The sequence below is a fragment of the Dendrobates tinctorius genome, unplaced genomic scaffold (genome assembly GCF_039654945.1).
Source record: "Dendrobates tinctorius isolate UK_male_01 unplaced genomic scaffold, ASM3965494v1 ptg000089l, whole genome shotgun sequence".
Taxonomy (NCBI): Eukaryota; Metazoa; Chordata; class Amphibia; order Anura; family Dendrobatidae; genus Dendrobates; species Dendrobates tinctorius.
In genome coordinates, this window is record NW_027361757.1 from 12,741,618 (window position 1) to 12,762,999 (window position 21,382).

The following is a 21,382-nucleotide window of genomic DNA, read 5'->3' on the forward strand; positions in this document are numbered from 1 at the left end:
TATAGAACGGTTTACAATGACACGAGCCTTAGGTTTCATATATAATGTACTAACCCATTTTAGAAACCTGTCGCCAAACCCATATTTCTGTAAACATGCACATAGGAAGGGCCACTCAAGGGAGTCGAAAGCCTTGGCCGCATCCAGCGATTTCAATGCCCATTGATTATCTGGTACCGGGGAGCTATATTGGACCACCGACTGGACTTGTCTAATATTAATAGAAGTGCTTTTACCAGGCATGAAGCCAGTTTGATCAGGATGTATAAGTTCTAATATAATCGAATTCAACCTGGTAGCCAAAATTTTCGTAAAAATCTTATAGTCCACATTCACTAATGATATGGGGCGATAAGATCCACAGTCTAATGGGTCCTTCCCCTCTTTTTTAAGTACTATTATGTTAGCTTCATAGAAGGACTCTGGCATAGACCCTCCCTCCCAAATCCCTTGGAATACCATCAACAACGGTGGCGCTAATATCTCCCGGTGTTTCCTATATAATTCAATGGGAAACCCATCAGGTCCAGGGGCCTTCCCAGACGCCATGCCCGTTATGGCATTCTCTAACTCCTCCAGAGTAAATTGAGCATCCATAAAGGTCCACTGGGAAGGGCTTAGACTGGGAAATGTGATATCCGACAGGTATTCCAAACACCCCTGACTATCAACATCACTTCTAGAGTTGTACAGTGATCTATAATAGTTATGGAAGCAGCTCAGTATCTCTTCAGTTGAAGACACCAGAGTACCATCTAAGCTACGGATCTGACATATTGTGTTAGTAGTGTTGTGCTGACGTACCAAATAGGCCAAGAATTTACTTGCCTGGTTCCCCAGCTCAAAATAAGATTGACGGGCAAAAAATAATTTACGTTTGGACCTGGTGTCTGTGTTGAGTATATAATCTTTGAGCAGCCAGCCACTCCACCCTGTTGCCACTAGTCTGATCAGATATGTAGGTGGCCTCAGAGTCTCTCAATCGCTGCTCCACCTCATCATCCTCCCTCGATGTCACCCGTTTTATGTAAGAGATCGTAGAGGATAAGCAGCCCCTCAAGTATGCCTTAAGGGCATCCCAAAATAAGTTAACATTCCGGGGTTCAGGGTGGGATGAAATGAAGCAATGTAATTGATCGATCGTTCTATCGGGTGATTCTATCAACTTCAGCCAAAAGGGGTTTAATTTCCATGCCGTCTTGTTGCTGAGTGGTCCGTATTTAAGCTTAAGAACAACAGGGCTATGATCTGAAATCCCCCTACTGCCATGTTCTATACCATCTACCCACATTATTAGACCACTGAATCCAAATATGTAATCTATACGTAACAAGGAGCGCTTGGTGGATGAATGGCAAGTATATTCCCTCTTCTCGGGATGTCACGTTCTCCATAGATCCAGCCATCCACTGCCCTCCATGAACTATGATAGTTGGGATATAACCTGTGGGAGAGATTCCCCCTGCCCTTCATCACTCAATCTCAGCCTGTCAAGATGATTATTCATGACCTGGTTGAAATCCCCCATGCATATGACATCTGCGTCTGGATAGTTCAGGGCGAAACCCATCGCCTTCTGGAGAATAGACATATTGGCTGGAGGGGGATGGTAAATACATAGAATAACATTGTCTGGAATTAATAAGTGCATGCACAAATACAAAACGTCCCTCAGGATCCCTTCGGGCCTCCCATCTAACATCCTTATGTATCAATAGCAAGACCCCCCTTGAATAACTGGTATGAAATGAGTGGATATACCATTGTACCCACGGTTTCTGCACACACCGAGCAGTATCCCTGGTCAGGTGCGTCTCCACCAAGGCCACAATGTGCAGACGGCATTGCCTGATCTGCAAGAATACCTTGATTTTCTTTCGGGGGGTCTTAATGCCCCTCACATTCCAGGTCATACATATTATTTCAGACCCCATTTTTTGTCTATCTGAATATGGTGTATGCTAGTACCCGAGCAGAGATTGGAAACATCACACAAAAGACAGGGTTGCCACTGACTGAGACTACTACCTAAAAAACTATTAAAACTGAGACTATTAAAAGGAAAAAAAACAAAACATTAGTCTAGTAATATAGGAGCAGAGTCCTACGCCCCTATTGAAAAAAGAATAAGGGGATACCATCACTGAACTCAGTGTCCGATATTGTTGTTGAACTGGATACCCGCTGAGGAAGCCCCAACTGGGCCTCTAATTGAAGGATTCAAATTGGCAGCGAGTACATTAGGATTCCTTTGCAGGGGATCCCCCATGGGACCGCAGCCACTCAGTCGCTTCCGCTGGATCCGTAAAAAACATAGATGAGCCCCCGTGTACAACCTGGAGCTGGGCCAGGTAGATCATGGAATACACGATGTTCCCCTCTCTGAGCCGCCTCTTAATTTCGATGAATTGTGCCCGCTGCTTCTGAAGTTCCATGGAAAAATCCGGGAAAATGGAAATCACAGCATTATCAAAATTTGATGGGGCTTTTTTGCCGTGCGAAACACAGAATGGTGTCTCTGTCTTTACAGTTGAGGAGACGTGCCAAGAAGGGTCTAGGTGGGGCTCCTGGAGGAAGGGGTTTTGTAGGGACCCTATGCGCTCTTTCGACAGCAAATACTGGAGAAAATTCATCCCCCAGATCGGCCTTAAGCCAGCCTTCCAGAAATTGCTCAGGATGTTGACCCTCTGAACCCTCGAAGTCCAATGACACGGATGCTATTTCGACGCATCCCGTTCTCCAGATCGTCCGCTTTTTGCTTCCAGGCGTTCATAGAGCCTGCCACCTTTGTCAACTTGACCTCCATAGGTGCTATGGTGTCTTCTACCTGGGATACTCTAGTCTCCACTTCCGTAATGCGCCCCCGCATAGCTTGCATGTCCTGTCGGAGTCACCCCACCTCAGTGTACACGTCTATCTTCTCCATCAGAGACGTCCTAGTTAAGGAGATGGCTTGCATTAGCTGTTCAGACGTCTGTTTGAGGGTCAGTTCTTCCTGCTCATTCTCCTCGCCCCCAGGGGGGCGGCTTTTTCGCTGAGCTTGTGAAGGGTTATTTTTGGGAACCCGTACACCTTCAGAGGGGTCGGGTCTGGCATATTCTTTTAATTTTTCTGCTGCTGTTGATCCTTTAGTTCGACTCATAATCAGTGACAGTGCAGCGCAACAGAACAACCAAAGGTGCAGGCTCTGGGGACTTTCCCCCAATTATATGCACAGCAGGGCTTGTAAAGAGAGATATATCTCAGAAGCAGCTCCTATGTAGGGGGAGTCACATGAATCAGGAAGTGCAGTGTCTGGTGCTGCAACAGCAAGGTTTGTCACAGCCGGGGGGGGGGGGAATAGAGATCACAGCCCCCGCAGAGACAGCAGCAGTGGGGGGGGGGGTACAGAAGTCCCCACAAAAGTGGCGCCAGCGGCACAGTGAATCCATTAGTGAAAGGGAGGAACGCAGGGCCCAATTTTTCAGGGCACTCACCGCGAGTCCCTTGTGTCCTCAGGATGTGAGTCACCATCCAGTAGCACTGTGGCAATGGAAGCTGGACACCACAGCTCTTACTGATAGCGCGCGTCTTAAGATGGCTGCCGCCTCATGCAGGCCCTGCCGCCCGCTCCGGCCCCCCCGGCTTTCAGCTCACCAGAGCTACCTCACGTCTCCCAGCGGAGTCCATGGCATCCAGATGTCACGAATGCTGACAGGTGTGTTGCAACTATGAGGCCACAGACGCAGGATGGAAGCAGGATTTTCAGGAGCTCTCTGTGTGCTTCCTTCTTCCTCGGCTACATAGCCACGCCCCCTCCTTATGGATTTTTTTTGTAGACAGCAGAATTCATGGTTCCATTTACCAAAGCAAGTCTTCAAGGTCCTGAAGCCGCAAAATAGCCCCAGACCGTCACACTACTACCACCATATTTTACTGTTGGTATGATGTCAGATATAATGGGATATACACCTTCGAAAAAGTTCAACTTTTGTCTAGTCCGTCAACTGAGTCTTCTCCCAAAAGTCTTGGGGCTCATCAAGATGCTTTCTGGCAAAACTGAGACAAGCCTTTATGTTCTTACTGCTCAGCAGTGGTTTTCATCTTGGAACTCTCTGTAATGCAGGCCATTTTTCCCAGTCTCTTTCTTATGGTGAAGTCATGAACACTGACCTTAACTGAGGCAAGTGAGACTTGCAGTTCTTTGGATGGTGCTGTGGGGTCTATTGTGACCTTTTGGATGAGTCGACACTGCGCTCTTGGGGTAATTCAGGTTCACCACTGTTCCACGTTTTCGCCATTTGTGGTTAATGGCTTTCACTGTGGTTCTCCGTGGTTCTAACTGAGTCACAAAGCTTTAGAAATGGCTTTATAACCTTTTCCAGACTGCTAGCTCTCAATACTTTGTTTCTCATTTGTCCCAGAATTTTTTTTGAATCGCGCCATTTATGTCTGGCTTTTGGTCTACTTCACTGTTAAGCAGGTCCTATTTAAGTGATTGAGATCAGGTGTGGCAGCAATCAGGCCTGCGTATGGACAGGGAATTTAGATTGATAAACCACAGTTAATTTAGGTTTTAATGGCGGGTGCAATCACACAGGGCCCTGTAAGTTTGGTTAGCTTTTTAAAAATTTCAATTATAATTTAGATTTAAAAACTGAATTTTGTTTTATCTTTGTCTAATATTTAAATATGTTTGGTGATCCAATACATTTAAGTGTGACAGGCATGAAAAGAATAGGAAATTAGGAAGGAGGCAAACACTTTCACACAGTTGTATATTGCCATAGTGCCACTTTCTTTTCTGTATATGGCTTACGGGTTTTATTACAGAGTAAGTAGACAGACTTTCCTATGTGCCTATTTTTTTTTTTTCTTTTTAAGAAGTATTATAAAAGGAAACAATTGTATTAACTATCTCCTGTGGCCAGGACAGGATTCCTTTAGGCCACGTTCACACTACATGGTTATGCACTGGTTTCTTAGCACATACCGGTAATTGAAAGATGTATTTAACTTTTTTAAAATTCATATTTATAGACCAAGATGCAACCACTGAATGACCTACATAATTTAATTTGCTAAATTTTCGCAACCACTAACAGCATTAAATTTGGTGGAGCTCGGCTTTAGGCCATGTCACGACAATGGAGAATCTGTGCCATGAGATTCTACCATCAATACACAATTCTAGACAGCTACTCGGAACATAACCAAGATACTAAAGAACATGGCAATTCTAATCTCCACTTTTTTTTTTTAAACTTTATCCAATGAGGAAAATATCTGTGCATGCCAGGGGCAGAGTGGTACATGCCCTCATACATGTTAGCTGAAAGTCATCTGAACCAGATTTTGGTGGGTTCAGCCAATGTGTATCCTTACTCTTCCCTGATAGATGGTATCCCTTGAACTGTTGGACTAGCTTTTTTTTTTCTTTTTCTGATGATAGAATTCTATGTCTTAACCACTCTTTTGTATGTGCAAAAAAAATTAAAACCAAACAAGCCATCACACTTGGAGGTTGGGACCGTTTTTGGATCGGTCTCTTCTTGACAGTATGTTACTGTATTATTAATACAATTGTATCTGAATTTAGAAATCACCATTAGATTACTGGAACTTAATATGAAATACCTGGTCAGAGACCAGTTGTGTACCAGTGGTTGTATTGATGGGAACCCTGTTTATCTGAAAATTTTCCAATTTTTTATTTTTTTTTTGGAGGAGGTTGGGGGGGGGGGGGGGGGGAGTTTAAGCAGATTTCACAAGTTATGCTTTCATATACCGAATAATATATTGTACTGATGCTGCTATATTAAACAGTCATTATTTCACGTAAGAATTTTTTGTCACTATACAAAAATAAATGTAACTGTTCTGCTGAGATATTTCACAAATGTATTTTGTGCATGTTAACCCCTTCACCCCCAAGGGTGGTTTGCACGTTCATGACCGGGCCAATTTTTACAATTCTGACCACTGTACCTTTATGAGGTCATAACTCTGGAACGCTTCCATGGATCCCGGTGATTCTGACATTGTTTTCTCATGACATATTGTACTTCATGTTAGTGGTAAAATTTCATTCAAATAACTTGCGTTTATTTGTGAGAAAAACGGAAATTTGGCGAAAATTTTGAAAATTTCGCAATTTTCCAACTTTGAATTTTTATGCCCTTAAATCACAGAGATATAGCACACAAAAAACTTGATAACTAACATTTCCCACATGTTTACTTTACATCAGCACAATTTTGGAACCAAAATTTTTTTTTGTTAGGAAGTTATAAGGGTTAAAAGTTGACCAGCGATTTCTCATTTTTACAACACCATTTTATTTTTAGGACCACATCACATTTGAAGCCACTTTGAGGGGTCTATATGATAGAAAATACCCAAAAGTGACACCATTCTAAAAACTGCACCCCTTAAAGTGCTCAAAACCACATTCAAGAAGTTTATTAACCCTTTAGGTGCGTCACAGGAATTTTTTTGAATATTTAAAAAAAAAAATGAACATCTAACTTTTTTTCATAAAAAAAAACTTCAGGTTCAATTTTTTTTATTTTACCAAGGGTAACAGGAGAAATTGGACTGCAAAAGTTATTGTGCAATTTGTCCTGAGTACGCAGATACCTGATATGTGGGGGGGGAACCACTGTTTTGGTGCATGGCAGAGCTCAGAATGGAAGGAGCGCCGTTTGACTTTTTCAATGCAAAATTGGCTGGAATTCAGATTGGACGCCATGTCACGTTTGGAGAGTCCCTGATGTACCTAAACAGTGGAAACCCCCTACAAGTGACCCCATTTTGGAAACTAGACCCCCCAAGGAACTTATCTAGATATGTGGTGAGAACTTTGAACCCACAAGGGCTTTACAGAAGTTTATAACATAAAGCCATACAATTAAAAAATCATATTTTTTCCACAAAAATGATCTTTTCACCCTCAATTCATATTTTTCCAAGGGTAACAGGACCGTAAAAGTTATTGTGCAATTTGTCCTGAGTACGCTGATACCCCACATGTGGGGGTAAACCACTATTTGGGCGCATGGCAGAGCTCAGAAGGGAAGCAGCGCCATTTGACGTTTTTGGCTGGAATTGAGATCGGACACCATGTCGCGTTTGGAAAACTCCTGATGTACCAAAACAGTGGAAACCCCCCACAAATGACACCATTTTGGAAACTAGACCCCCTAAGGAACTTATCTAGATGTGTGGTGAGCACTTTGACCCCACCAGTGCTTCACAGAAGTTTATAATGCCCGGGCGTGAAAATAAAAAATTCGTATTTTTTCCACAAACATGATCTTTTAGTCACCATTTTTTTATTTTCCCAAGGGTACCAGGAGAAATTGGACCCCAAAAGTTGTTGTCCAATTTGTCCTGAGTATGCTGATACCCCATATGTGGGAGAAAACTACTGTATGGGCACACGTCGGGGCTCGGAAGGGAAGTAGTGACGTTTTGGAATGCAGACTTTGATGGAATGGTCTGCGGGTGTCATGTTGCCTTTGGAGAGCCCCTAATGTACCTAAACAGTGGAAACCCCCCACAAATGACCCCATTTTGAAAACTAGACCCACTAAGGAACTTATCTAGATGTGAGGTGAGCACTTTGAACCCCCCAGTGCTTCACAGAAGTTTATAACGCCCGGGCGTGAAAATAAAAAATTCGTATTTTTTCCACAAACATGATCAATTAGTCCCCAATTTTTTCATTTTCCCAAGGGTAACAGGAGAAATTGGACCCCCAAAAGTTGTTGTCCAATTTGTCATGAGTACGCTGATACCCCATATGTGGGAGAAAACTACTGTATGGGCACACGTCGGGGCTCGGAAGGGAAGTAGTGACGTTTTGGAATGCAGACTTTGATGGAATGGTCTGCGGGTGTCATGTGCGTTTGGAGAGCCCCTGATGTACCTAAACTATTGAAACTCCCCACAAGTGACCCCATTTTGGACACTAGACCCCCCCCACGGAACTTATCTAGATGTGTGGTGAGCACTTTGAACCCCCAAGTGCTTCACAGAAGTTTATAACACTCGGACGTGAAAATAAAAAAATCATTTTTTTCCACAAAAATGATATTTCTGCCCCCAATTTTTTATTTTCCTAAGGGTAACAGGAGAAATTGGACCCCAAAAATTGTTTTGCAATTTGTCCTGAGTAGGCTGATACCCTACATGTGGGGGTAAAACACTGTTTGGGCGCATGGCAGAGCTTGGAAGGGAAGGAGCACCATTTGACTTTTTCAACTCAGAATTGGCTGGAATTGAGATCAGACGCCATGTTGCATTTGGAGAGCCCCTGATGTGCCCAAACAGTGGAAACCCCCCAATTATAACTCCAACCCTAACCCCAACACACCCCTAACCCTAATCTGAGCCCTAACCCTAGCCCTAACCCTAACCCTAACGGGAAAATGGAGATAAATACTTTTTTTTAAATTTTATTATTTTTCCCTAACTAAGGGGGTGATATCGGGGGGTTTGATTTACTATTTATGGCGGTTTTTATATTTGGCAGCTGTCGCACGCTAAAAGACGCTTTTTATTGTAAAAATAGTTTATGCATCACCACATATTGAGAGCTATAATTTTTCCGTATTTTGACCCACCGAGTCATGTGAGGTCTTATTTTTTGCGGGACGAGTTGATGTTTTTATTGGTACCATTTTCGGGCACGTGACATTTTTTGATCGCTTTTTATTCCTATTTTTGGGACGCAGAATGAACAAAAACCAGCGTTTCATGAATTTCTTTTGGGGGGGGTGCGTTTACACCGTTCCGCGTGCGGTAAAATTGATAAAGCGGTTTTATTCTTCGGGTCAGTACGGTTACAGCGATACCTATTTAGGTCTTTTTTTATGTTTTTGTCGGTTTTATGCAATGAAAACTATTTTATATAAAAAATAATTATTTTTGCATCGCTTTATTCTGCGAGCTATAACTTTTTTTTATTTTTTCGCTGATGATGCTGTGTGGCGGCTCGTTTTTTGCGGGACAAGATGACGTTTTCAGCGGTACCATGGATATTTATATGCGTCTTTTTGATCGCGCGTTATTACACTTTTTGTTTGGCGGTATGATAATAAATTATTTTTTGCTTCGTTTTTTATTTTTATTTTTTAAGGGGTTCGCTAAAGGGGTTAACTAATGGGACAGTTTTATAGGGTGGGTCATTACGGACGCGGCGATACCTAATATGTGTACTTTTATTGTTTGTTTTTTTTTATTATTTCCAAAAAATGGATTTATTGGGGGAATATATATTTTTTTTTTCCTAATTTATTTGGCGATTTTTTTTAAAATTATTTTAACACTTGTTATTTTTTTTTTAACTTTATTAAATAGTCCCAGGTGGGACATCACTGTCCTGTGACAGATCGCTGATCTGTCACATCACAGATCACTGTGACAGATCAGCGATCTGACACAGGCACTGCAGAAGGCTTCCTCATGCCTGCGCTTTGCAGGCACTGAGGAAGCCAGCTTCCTCAGGCCCCCGTCGCCATCTTGGATTCGGGGGCCCGGAGGAAAGGAGCCCCCCGCAGCAGCGCTGCACATTGCGCTGCCGTGGGGGGCTCAGGGAAGCACGGAGGGAGCCCCCTCCCTGCCGATGCTTCCCTTTAACCCCCGGTACACCGCGATCATGTTTGATCGCGGTGTGCAAGGGGTTAACGTGTCGGGGGCGGTCCGTGACCGCCCCTGACACATTGTGCCGGGTGTCAGCTGTGATAATCAGCTGACACCCAGGCCACGATCAGCGGCGCTCACCACGTGGGCGCCGCTGATCGCGCCGACGTACTATCTCGTCCATGGGCATAGGGGCCCAGGTCCCATGGACGGGATAGTACGTCGGATGGCAGAAAGGGGTTAAAAAGGGGTTTTCCACTATTTGGACCATGCCTTCGCATTGGCCATCTTTACCTTTGTAAAATAAACATGGCTGTTGGCATTGGGGCTTGTGTGACGAGTTATTGGCGTTGCAGATTTTTGCTGTCAAAAATTCAGCATCCTTTACAGAAATCTCCTGCCCATTTTAATACGCAACATAACCAAACCTGCATCACAGGTTTCAAATCGGCAATATGTCAATTTCTCTTGCAAGTACGCCGAGTTTTATGTATAGATTTTTCACAGACATGCACTAGTGCTGAAAAGCCTCACGTAAAAATATGGACATGCATTTCCACATCAAAAATGCATGTAATCCAGACATGACTATCAATAAAAGATGTCAAAGCCAAAATACCACCAAGTGTCAAAAATAAAATAGCTGTGTTTAAAACAGAACATACCATAAAGAATGACAAAAAGTCGTAGTTACTCACCGGTTAACGGTATTTTTCGGAGTCCATGACAGCACCACCTGAGAGAGGGGATCCGCCCTTTCCGAACAGGAAACCTACAGATACAAAAAGGCGGCACCTCTCCCACGCATCAGTTGGATTACAGAGCACAAGAGGACCACAATGGTTAATAGCATAATTTATCTACAATACTTTACACGACTATTTAAATTACCCGTGTACCTATAAGGGGAAGAAGTGCACACCCAAATTTTAAACTAAAGGGAGGGAATATACGGGTGCTGTCATGGACTCCGAAAAATACCGTTAACCGGTGAGTAACTACGACTTTATTTGGTCGTCCATGACAGCACCACCTGAGAGAATTACGGAGAGTAATAACTACTTTAGGGAGGGACTACAGCCTGCAGTACCCTTAAACCAAAAGAGAGGTCTGTGGAAGCACCCAAGTCTAGCCTATAATGACTATAAAAGGTGCTCGGAGAGGACCAAGTAGCCGCCTTACATATCTGGTCGATGGAGACTTCTGATCTCTCGGCCCACGAGGTCGCCATGGCTCTGGTGGAATGCGCCCTCAGCTTCCCGGGTGGCGACCTGCCTTTTGAGGTGTATGCTATTGAAATCGCCTCTCTAATCCACCTAGCTAGTGTGCTTTTTGACACTCTACAACCTTTCCTAGGGCCTTGATGGGAGACAAACAGGGCGTTATCTTTTCTCCAGGGATCGGTAACTGCCAGATATTCTATGAGGCATCTCCTAACATCTAGGGTGTGTAGTTTCTCTTCCTTCTCATTAGCTGGATTAGGGAGGAAGGATGGAAGGACTATTTCCTGTGTCCTGTGAAAGCTAGAAACTACCTTGGGTAAGTACGCTGGATCAGGCCTAAGTATTACCCTATCGTCTTTAAACTGTATATAAGGAGGACGCCTAGATAATGCCTGGATGTCGCTTACCCTACGAGCTGAGGTTAGAGCTACCAGGAAGGCTACTTTAAGGGACAGGTTTTTTATGGAAGCTGATGAAATAGGTTCGAATGAAGCCTCTGTCATAGCCGTGAGGACTAGGTTTAAGTCCCACGGCATGAACCTATCTTTCACTATTGGCCTGGATCTACCTGCTGCTTTAATGAATCTACTGATCCAGTAATTACCCACATTGTTGCAGCTAAAGAGGGCCCCCAAGGCTGATACCTGTACTTTAAGGGTACTAGTGGAAAGCCCCATATCCAGACCTTTCTGAAGAAACTCTAAGATCTGGTTTATAGGTGCTGAACCCCCAGCGACTATTCCAGAGTTCTGAAGGAATCTCTTCCAAATCCGGACATAGATTTTGGTAGTGATGATTTTTCTACTTTTAAGTAGAGTGTTAATCAGGTCTGGGGAGAAGCCTTTTTCTCTTAGCAAAGTCTGTTCAAACTCCACGCCGTCAGATGTAGGCCAGCCACCTGAGGATGGAAGACTGGGCCCTGGGATAGGAGATCCGGGATGTCCGGAAGGACCCAAGGCTCGGACACCGACATGGTCCTGAGGCATGAGAACCATGCCCTCCTGGGCCAAAATGGAGCGATAACTATAACCCTCGCTCTGTCCCTCCTGATTTTTCTCATCACCAGGGGTAGTAGTGATAGGGGAGGGAAGGCGTATGCTAGCCTGAAGTCCCACTTTATCAGAAAGGCATCTACCACCAGGGGGTTCTCTCTGGGATTTAGGGAGCAGAACTGCCTTAATTTTCTGTTTTCCATGGTTGCGAAGAGATCTATCTCAGGTTGTCCCCATTTTTGTACAATCAGGTCGAAGATGGAAGTTTTTAGGGACCATTCTCCTTGTCTTAGTAGATTGCGGCTTAAGAAATCTGCTGTGATATTTTCTTTCCCTTTTATATGTAGCGCTGTTAAAGATAGAAAATGCTGCTCTGCTAGCTGGAACAACCGTTCTGCCACATTCATCTGGGGTTTGGAACGAGTCCCGCCTTGGTGGTTGATATAAGCCATGGTGACCTGATTGTCGGAGAACACCCGCACATGATGGCCCTGTAGATACACAAGTAGTCTCTTAGCTGCCTGTTCTACTGCTGTCAACTCTTTCAGGTTAGATGACATCTCTATCTGATGATGCTCCCATAGGCCCTGGACCAGAATCACCCATATGAGCCCCCCAACCGGAAGGGCTAGCATCCGTGATGAATATGCGGGATATGTCATACTCCCAGGGAACCCCTCTGGATAAATTATCCTTGTCTAGCCACCACTCTAGGGACTCCCTTGTGTTCCGGGACAAGGTTAGCTGGCCCTCTAAGTAACCTCCGAGCATTCTTTGATGTACTAAAACTTTGCCCTGTAGTGTTCTTGAATGGAATTGGGCCCACTGGACAGCGGGGATACAGGATGAAAGAGAACCCAGAAGGGACCTGGCTCTCCTGAGGGACATGGTAGGGTTATTGGAAGCGTTCAGGAACTGATAGTGTAGGCGAACAAGCTTCTCCGGAGGCAGACGGCATTTCTGTTTCTCAGAATCTAGGATCAAGCCCAAGAATTGTTGGACTCTCACCGGTTGTAACCGAGATTTTTTAATGTTAAGCAGCCAACCTAACCGCTCTAAGGCAGACATTGCCCTTTGTAGCTGTTCCATACAATGTTTCACCGTTTTCCCTACAATCAGGAAGTCATCTAAGTAGGGAACTACTAGAATGTCTGATTCACGTAGATGGGCCATAACCTCCGCTACCACTTTAGTAAATACTCGGGGAGCGACTGCTACCCCAAAGGGGAGGGCCGCATATTGGAAATGCTGAACTGACCCATCTAACTGAACCGCCACTCTGAGGAAGCGCTGATGAGCTGCATGAATGGGTATATGGTAGTAAGCATCTTTTAATTCTAACACTACCATAAAGCAATTTTTAAACAGCATTTTTATTGATGAATTAATTGTCTCCATCTTAAACGGGCGTATGACCAGGAATTCGTTGAGGGACTTAAGATTTATTATAGTCCTAAAGGAGCCGTCTAGCTTGCGGACCAGGAACAGAGGGGAGTAGAAACCTTTTCCCTTTTCTCCTTCTGGAACCATAGTTAGGACCTTCTTGCGGCAAAGATCATGAACCGCAGCCTCCAGGGCAGCTTGTTCTGATGTGGAAGTCCTGAGCGGGGTGACCTTAAATCGATCTTGGGGGACCCGGGTGAATTCTAGTCGTAGACCCGCAGCTATCACCCCCAGTATCCAGCTACTACTAGAAATCATAGACCAGGCTGGGTAGAAGGCAGCTAGTCTCCCCCCTACCGGAGCAGCTAGTCATTGGGGCGGCTTTTTAGTGTCACGGGCTGGACCTTCCTGGCGCCCCCCACCTCCGAACATAAAACCTGTACCTCTCCTTCTCTTGTCATCCCATTTGCCCTGGTCCCTGGACGGCCTTCTACAGAAATATCCTTTCCTAGTCAAGGTACGTCTATAAGAAGGGTTCGGCAGACTGAGGAACATCTTTTTATCATCCCCGGCTTTCTCTAAAAGTTCATCCAAAACGGGGCCAAACAGATATTCCCCCTCGCATGGAATGGAGCAGAGTCGTGACCTGGCCTGGATATCTCCTGGCCAGCATTTTAACCAGAGAGCCCTTCGTGCTGTGTTAGATAAACCCGCGGTCCTAGCCGCCATTCTCGCAGAGTCTGCTGAGGCATCAGCCAAAAAAGCAGCAGCACTTTGGATGATTGGTAGAGTTTTTCGAATGGATGCTCTTGAGGCTCCATCCTTCAGTTGGGAATCCAGTTGATCTAGCCAGACTATCATGGATCTGGCCGTACATGTGGCAGCTATCGCTGGTCTTAAAGCGCCTGCTGACATCTCCCATGTTCCCTTTAGAAAGGAATCCGCTTTTTTATCCAGCGGGTCTTTTAAGGAGGCCATGTCATCGAATGGTATGGAGGATTTTTTGGAGGCTTTGGCTACTGTCGCGTCCAGCTTAGGGACCTTATCCCATCTGTTTACCACTGGATCATCGAACAGGTACCTCCGCTTGAAGGCAGGTGGCAAGGAGCCCCTTTTTTCAGGTCTTTTTCATTCCCCATCTATCAGGTTCTGGACTTTGTCATTTAATGGAAAGGCCCTGCGCTTTCTGGGATCTAGCCCCCCGAACATCACGTCCTGTGCGGAAAAGTTCTGGTTTTGCGTCTGCTACCCCCATGGTGGACCTTATTGCTTTAACCAGCCTATCCATTTGATCTAAGGGGAAGCAGAATCGGCTTGAGTCTTCCTCTGAAGACGAAGTGGAGGCCGGGGAATCTGAGGAGTCATCGATCCTAGGGGCGGCCGAGGACTCTGAACCTGAGAGACTAAATTCTCATCCTTTAGAAGAATCCCTTTTAGATAGGTCCTTCATTTCCGACCTGATAATTTCCCTCAGGCTTGTGGTGAAGTCCGGCGTTTCTTCCGCTACCTGTATGGACGGGGGAGAGTGTAAGGGCCTGTCAATCTACCCCTGGGCCCCCGTCCCTATCCAACCCCTTCCGTTTGTCGCACGCATGGCTGACACAACTTTTTAGGGTGGCCATCTGGCAAGGGGCAACTACAGAGGGCACATTCCCTGTGCTTCTGTTTTCCCGTAGCTTTCCTCCCCTGCGAAAAAAACCCATAAGGGAACACTGCATCAGGGTACATTCACAGAGATCTCTTACCCATGCAGATGAGGCAGGTGCCGGATCATGGAGGGAGGCAGGAGGGTCCTTTATTCTGGAGGAACTTCTGTGGCTCTGTTCGCTCGGACGTTTGTTTCTTCTGCTGGCCACTCGCATGAGGCTTCACCGTGGCTTGTTTCTGTGGGCGCTCCTGCACCTCGTCCTGCTGCTCTATGGGGGCTTCTGTTGTCTCCATTGCTGGGCCTTCAGAAGCACCCCAGCAGCTTCACCTCCTGTCTTTTAAGGCCTCCCAGTGTCTGGGTCAGTAGGATTCTGGCACTGCACCTCCCACCCGCGACCCCCCCCCCCCCCCCCCCCCGCCTGTACCGGCCACCCCCTCCCCGACCCGGGCACCGCGCGCCACCCCGGACCGCCGTGCACACGCGGTGCACACTGGAAAGCCGGCCGGCACCCGACTTCCGGTTTCGGCGTTCCCGGCCCCGCCCATGCCCGCAGACCCACGCGCGCCAACCGGGCGCAACCGCTGCCTGGATAGGAGAGGGGGACCGGACCCCGGGGGAAAACGCACCAGGAGGGGCCCGGGGCATACATACCTGGTGCCCGCACTATGGAGGCAGCTGTCCACCGGACCCTGTGCTCCACCTGCTCCAACCACTGCCGTGGCGACCTACCCGACCCAACCGTGGCACTTCCAGGGACCCGAGCGTGACAGAGGTAGGAGAACCCCCCGCTACCTGGGTCGGTCAGCCGGCCTGGGAATCCCTCGACGACTCCATGACGGACGATCTGAAGGAAGTCCCGTCCTCTAGGAACAGGAAACCAACTGATGCGTGGGAGAGGTGCCGCCTTTTTGTATCTGTAGGTTTCCTGTTCCTAAAGGGCGGATCCCCTCTCTCAGGTGGTGCTGTCATGGACGACCGAATAAACTGCAGTGTAAGGAAAAAAAAAAAGATAAAAACATGTACAAAAACACAAGTAACCTAATTTACTATAAAAAAGTGCATTAATTTTGCAACATCAAAACTTAACTACTCATCATGGGAACGTAGTCTAATGGTTTTCTTCACTCATTTCCTTTGGATGGAAAAGACATTTGGATGTAGTCACTGTCAGAGCCGCAGCAGTAGCTCTCACTTGTTCCTGATGTCCGCTTTCTCTGAAAGAATTGTCACGTGAGCCCTGGCGTCGCCAAAATGGTACTGGCAGCGCGGGCTAGTACTGGTTATCTTAGAAGAGGATTACAGCAATTGACAAGGTACTGTCCTAGTGGTTGTCCGGCCTTAGCGTACAAGTCTGCAGTCACTTTATGCGACTGCAGACATGCGAATCCTCGCAGCGTGTGCACAGTGAGCTGGGAGGATTTTCCAGTGCCAGTGTTCGGCATGTGACCTCAATTATGTAATTTGCATATGTTCAGTCACGTGCTGACTACACTTGCATTGAGCGAGGCCAGAGACAACTAGTCTGACTGTGGCTGGAAGTACCGTTCTAAACTTCAATGCTAACCAGTAGCGTAGCTACCGGGGGGGTAGAGGGGGCGGTCACCCCGGGCCCTGCGCTCTGAGGGGGCCCACCGGAGCTATGCTACTGTAACTATCGGCGTGCACAGCGCGCCCATAGTTACATTCTGCGGCAGAGCAGGGAGAATCGATCTCCCTACTCTGTCACCCGGCCGCTATGGGCCCCTGAGAAGGCAGTGGGGGGCCCCAGTGCCAGCAGTGGGCTCCCACCTCACAGCCAGCAATGTTGTCCTGAATTAACCTGTGCACAGGACCTGTGATGAGGTCACAGGAGGGGCGGAGTCAGGGGGTCACATGATCAGGGTCTTCAGTGGCTGCAGGACTCTGCTGTGCTGGTTGTCATGCATTGGTGCTGGATAAGGTGAAGTTTATGTGTGGGGTCAGGAGGGGTTTACAGCCAGGTGGATGTAGCAGAGCTGTGTGTATGAGGTGTACAGAACGGAGCCGTGTCTGTAGAAGGTGTACGAAGCAGAGATATGCATGTATGAGGTGTACGGAGGAGCGGAGCCGCATATGTATGGGGTGAGCGGAGCAGTTTGTGTACAAGGTGTACGGAGCAGAAACGCGTGTGTACGAAGTGAAGCCGTGCGTTTACAAGGTGTATGGAGCGGATGGGGGGGGGTGCTGCCTTATACTATAGTCTGCCGATAGGGGATGGGGGTGCCTTATACTACAGTCTGCCTATGGGGGGGGGGGGGAAGTGCTGCCTTATATTACAGGCTGCCTATAGGGGGGGTTGCTGCCGCAATATTACATTCTAGAGGCCAAAATGTGGGCACTGTTTCCTAGGGCAATTGCACCCGGCATTACTATATTATAGAGGGATGCTTTAGAATTTAGAGGTCACACAGAACCACACAGTAGGTGCAGTAATAGGGACACATACCCCAATACTGAGCCGCTGCTTCTGTATCAGGTGCAGTAATAGGGGCACATACGGCAGCAGCGGCTCAGCATTGGGATATCAAGTGCAGTAATAGGGACACATACGGCAGCAGCAGCTCAGCATTGGGGTATCAGGTGCAGTTAGGCTAGTTTCACATTAGCGCTTTTGAGTGCAGCGACCGCCCGTGCACAGCCGCCGCTAAGCCCCGCCCATGCCGCGCCTCCGACGGTGGCTCCGCCTACCGGCGCATGACGCTGCATGCGTCCTGCGTCCCCTATCACTGGGGGCGCAGGCCGTGCGCAGTATGCGTTTGGCGGCGCATGCGTCCATTTCACGGTGCGCCGACCAGCGCCAAATGCAACCTGCTGCAGTTTGGTTGCGCTCGGCGCACCGTGAAAAGGACTCATGCGTCGCCAAACGCATACTGCGCACGGCCTGCGCCCCCAGTGATAAAGATAGGGGACGCAGGACGCATGCAGCATCATGCGCCGGTAGGCGGAGCTACCGGCGGAGGCGCGGCAGGGGGCGGGGCTTAGCAGCGGCCGTGCGCGGGCCGTCGCTGTGCTCAAAAGCGCTAATGTGAAACTAGCCTAATAGGGACACATATGGCAGCAGCGGCTCAGCATTGGTGTTTCAAGTGCAGTAAGGCTAGTTTCACATTAGCGTTTACGGCCGCAGTGTCGGGCTGCGCACGCCCGCCGCTAAGCCCCGCCTCCGCCGGTAGCTCCGCCTACGGGCGCATGACGCTGCATGCATCCTACGTCCCCTATATTTAGCACTGGGGATGCAGGCCGAGCGCAGGTATGCATTTGGCGGCACATGCGTCCTTTTGACGCTGCGCCGACCAGCGCCAAACGCAACCTGTAGCAATTTGGTGTGGTCGGTGCAGCGTCTAAAGGACGCATGCGCTGCCAAATGCATACCTGTGCTCGGCCTGCGTCCCCAGTGCTAAAGATAGGGGACGCAGGACGCATGCAGCGTCATGCGCCCGTAGGCAGAGCTACCGGCGGAGGCGCGGCAGGGGGCGGGGCTTAGCGGCAGCCGTGCGCAGCCCAACGCTGCGGCCATAAACACTAATGTGAAACTAGCCTAATAGGGACACATATGGCAGCAGCAGCTTAGCATTGGGGTATCAGGTGCAGTAATAGGGACACATACGGCAGCAGCGGCTCAGCATTGGTGTTTCAAGTGCAGTAATAGGGACACATGGCAGCAGCGGCTCAGTATTGGGGTATCAGGTGCAGTAATAGGGACACATGGCAGCAGCAGCTCAGCATTGGGGTATCAGGTGCAGTAATAGGGACACATGGCAGCAGCGGCTCAGCATTGGGGTATCAGGTGCAGTAATAGGGACACATACGGCAGCAGTGGTTCAGCATTGGGGTAGCAGCAGGATGAGGAGGTTGGGGATAGATGGTGATGGGGCTGGAATATGAGAAGTGAAACGTGTCTCTGTTGTATTCTCTGTAGCAGAGTCGTGGCTGGAGGAGTTGTCATGTCGGTCTGGGCCAGATGGAAGAGACGTGAAAAGTGAACGATTCCATCAGAAAGAACGTCAGCGGTAAGACACTATCTGTAACTGTGCAATAATCACTTGTATGTTTTGTACGACTGGTATTTACCACTGACAATGTAATATCCATGTTGGTCTTTATATTGAGATTTTCAGTAACAGTGCAGTCATCTCCTACATCACTGAGTTGTAATCAAAGTTACCTAGTTAGGGGCCCACTCAGAAGTTTCACCCCCCCTAAAGCAAAACCCTAGCTATGCCTCTGATGCTAACCATAACCAAGATTGTTTAACCTAAGTTCTTGATGCTGCTGTCTTCACAAGCTGTCATGTATATGCACAACTTCATTACGTTGCCAGTTTACCCTTCTAATATTGACCATATTTATTACAGAAGCAGCAGCACAGCCAGCTATGTAAAGGCGTTGTGGAGAGGCAGTCAAAAAAATTGTAGGAAATTTTTAATGGAGAATATTTAGTTGCTTCAATGTTGTATTCAGGAAGAAGATACAAAAAAAAGAAAGAAGCGAAAACATTTATAGAGCCTTTACAGTATTATTTATACACCAGGCCTTCTCTTTGGGCAGACACCCATGAGTACAACCTCATCCTCTGCACCCCTTGTTACACCTCTCCTGTTAGTTCTTACTGTAAATAGATTCTGCATTATGCAGGACGGGGTATACTCATCGGTAGAATTCAGCTGATGCTTTCAATCCTAAGCTTCAAACAGCATAGCTGGCAATTTACTGTACTAGAATGAATAAGTATGTTGCTGTCAAAGGAATGTTTATTACTGGCAGGAATCCACCAACTACAAATCTACTAACTCAAGAGTTATTTTATTAGGACTGAGCCCAGTAAACCTATTTATAAATAAATCATTATGAAAGTTAAGAATTGTATGATGTCGGCCTTTTCATTTCTTTTACATTGTTCCTAAAGGCTAACTTTCTTTGCAGTAATGTGATCCATTCTTGGCCAGAAATGCTTTTCCGGCACAGAAAATAGAGTGTGACGTTTCTGGAAATGTGAATTATTTTTATAATCTTGGACATGCCTTTTAAACAACTCTGGCACAATAATTGTTCATAAGTTGCCTTTTTAAATAAAGCCATTGGCAACATTTGCAAGGAGTTTGTATGTTCTCCCAGCGTGTGTGGGCTTACATAATTTACTATGGATTTTTTATCTGTATGCTACAATAGGAAAAATAAGCTTACTATGGGTCATGCAATAGTGGAGGAGGTATAAGAAAATAAAAAGTGTGTCCCAATGAGAATAGGGACTGATGTGAGCAATAATTTCCATAGAATGTTGGTGGTGTAGAAGAAACAGAAAACATATACAGTATACTACTTACCGGTAATGTGTTTTTTTCAGAACCCATGACCGCACCAACGAGAGAGGGGATCCGCCCTTAAAGGAAACCTTCAAGATAAAAAAGGCTGGTACCTCTCTCCACAGCAGATTGATATAGAGCACGAGAGGACTATCCAGGTTAGTATAATATATATACCCTAACCAGGGCCTCAAAAGGAACACGAGAAGATGTGAAAGATGAAGGCAACAGTGATTCCAGTGGTGATAGGAGCACTTGGAATGGTGACACCTAAGTTGGAAGAATGACTACAACAGATCCCTGGAGCAACATCTGAGCTCTCTGTCCAGAAAAGCGCAATGCTAAGAACAACTAAGATCCTGCACAGAATCCTCAAACTCCCAGGCCTCTGGTAGAGGACAACAAAGACCACCTCCAGTGGGGGGGAGAAGTATATATATCTTGCCATTTTTAACTTCCACCCAAGAGTATATAACAACTGACCAGAAGGTGATCATCTTAGTAACAGGAGGGAACATAGGGGTGCTGTCATGGGTTCCGAAAAAACATATTACCGGTAAGTAATATACGTGTTTTTCTGTTACCCATGACAGCACCAACCAAAGAATGTCATATTAGGCCAGTTCCACACTTAAGTTTTTTGTGTCAGTCAAAATCCGCCAAAATGGCGGAAAGCGGATCCGTTGCTAAACTGATGTGAACGGATGCCACCGGACCGTTTTTTTGACGGATCCGATGAATGAAGAATTTTAAAGGAACCGTAGCCCAGGGAGGAGGGAGAGAGACGGAATATTTTTTCCGTCTGCCAGAAATGATTTCAGGGTTAAATTTCCAGCTGACTTCCTTCCTCCGGGCATGCGCACTCTAAAATGCGGATCCTGCAGGAAAAACGTTGCATGGTCCGTCCGGGCATGTCGGCGGACACAAAAAACTTGGATCTGCAAAAAAACAGATCCAACGGATGGCCATCCGTCAAGATCCGCTGATAATGCATCTCAATGGGGAAAAAAACGGATCCACCCAAAAAAAATGGCGGATCAGTTTTTTTTTTTTTTTTTTTAAAAAGGCGGATTTTGACTGATGGTCAAAAACAGAAGTGTGAAACAGGCCTTAGGGCGAGACCACAGCCTGTAGAACCCTTCTCCCAAACGTGAGATCATAGGAGGCAGACAGTCTATAGTGTTTGTTAAAAGG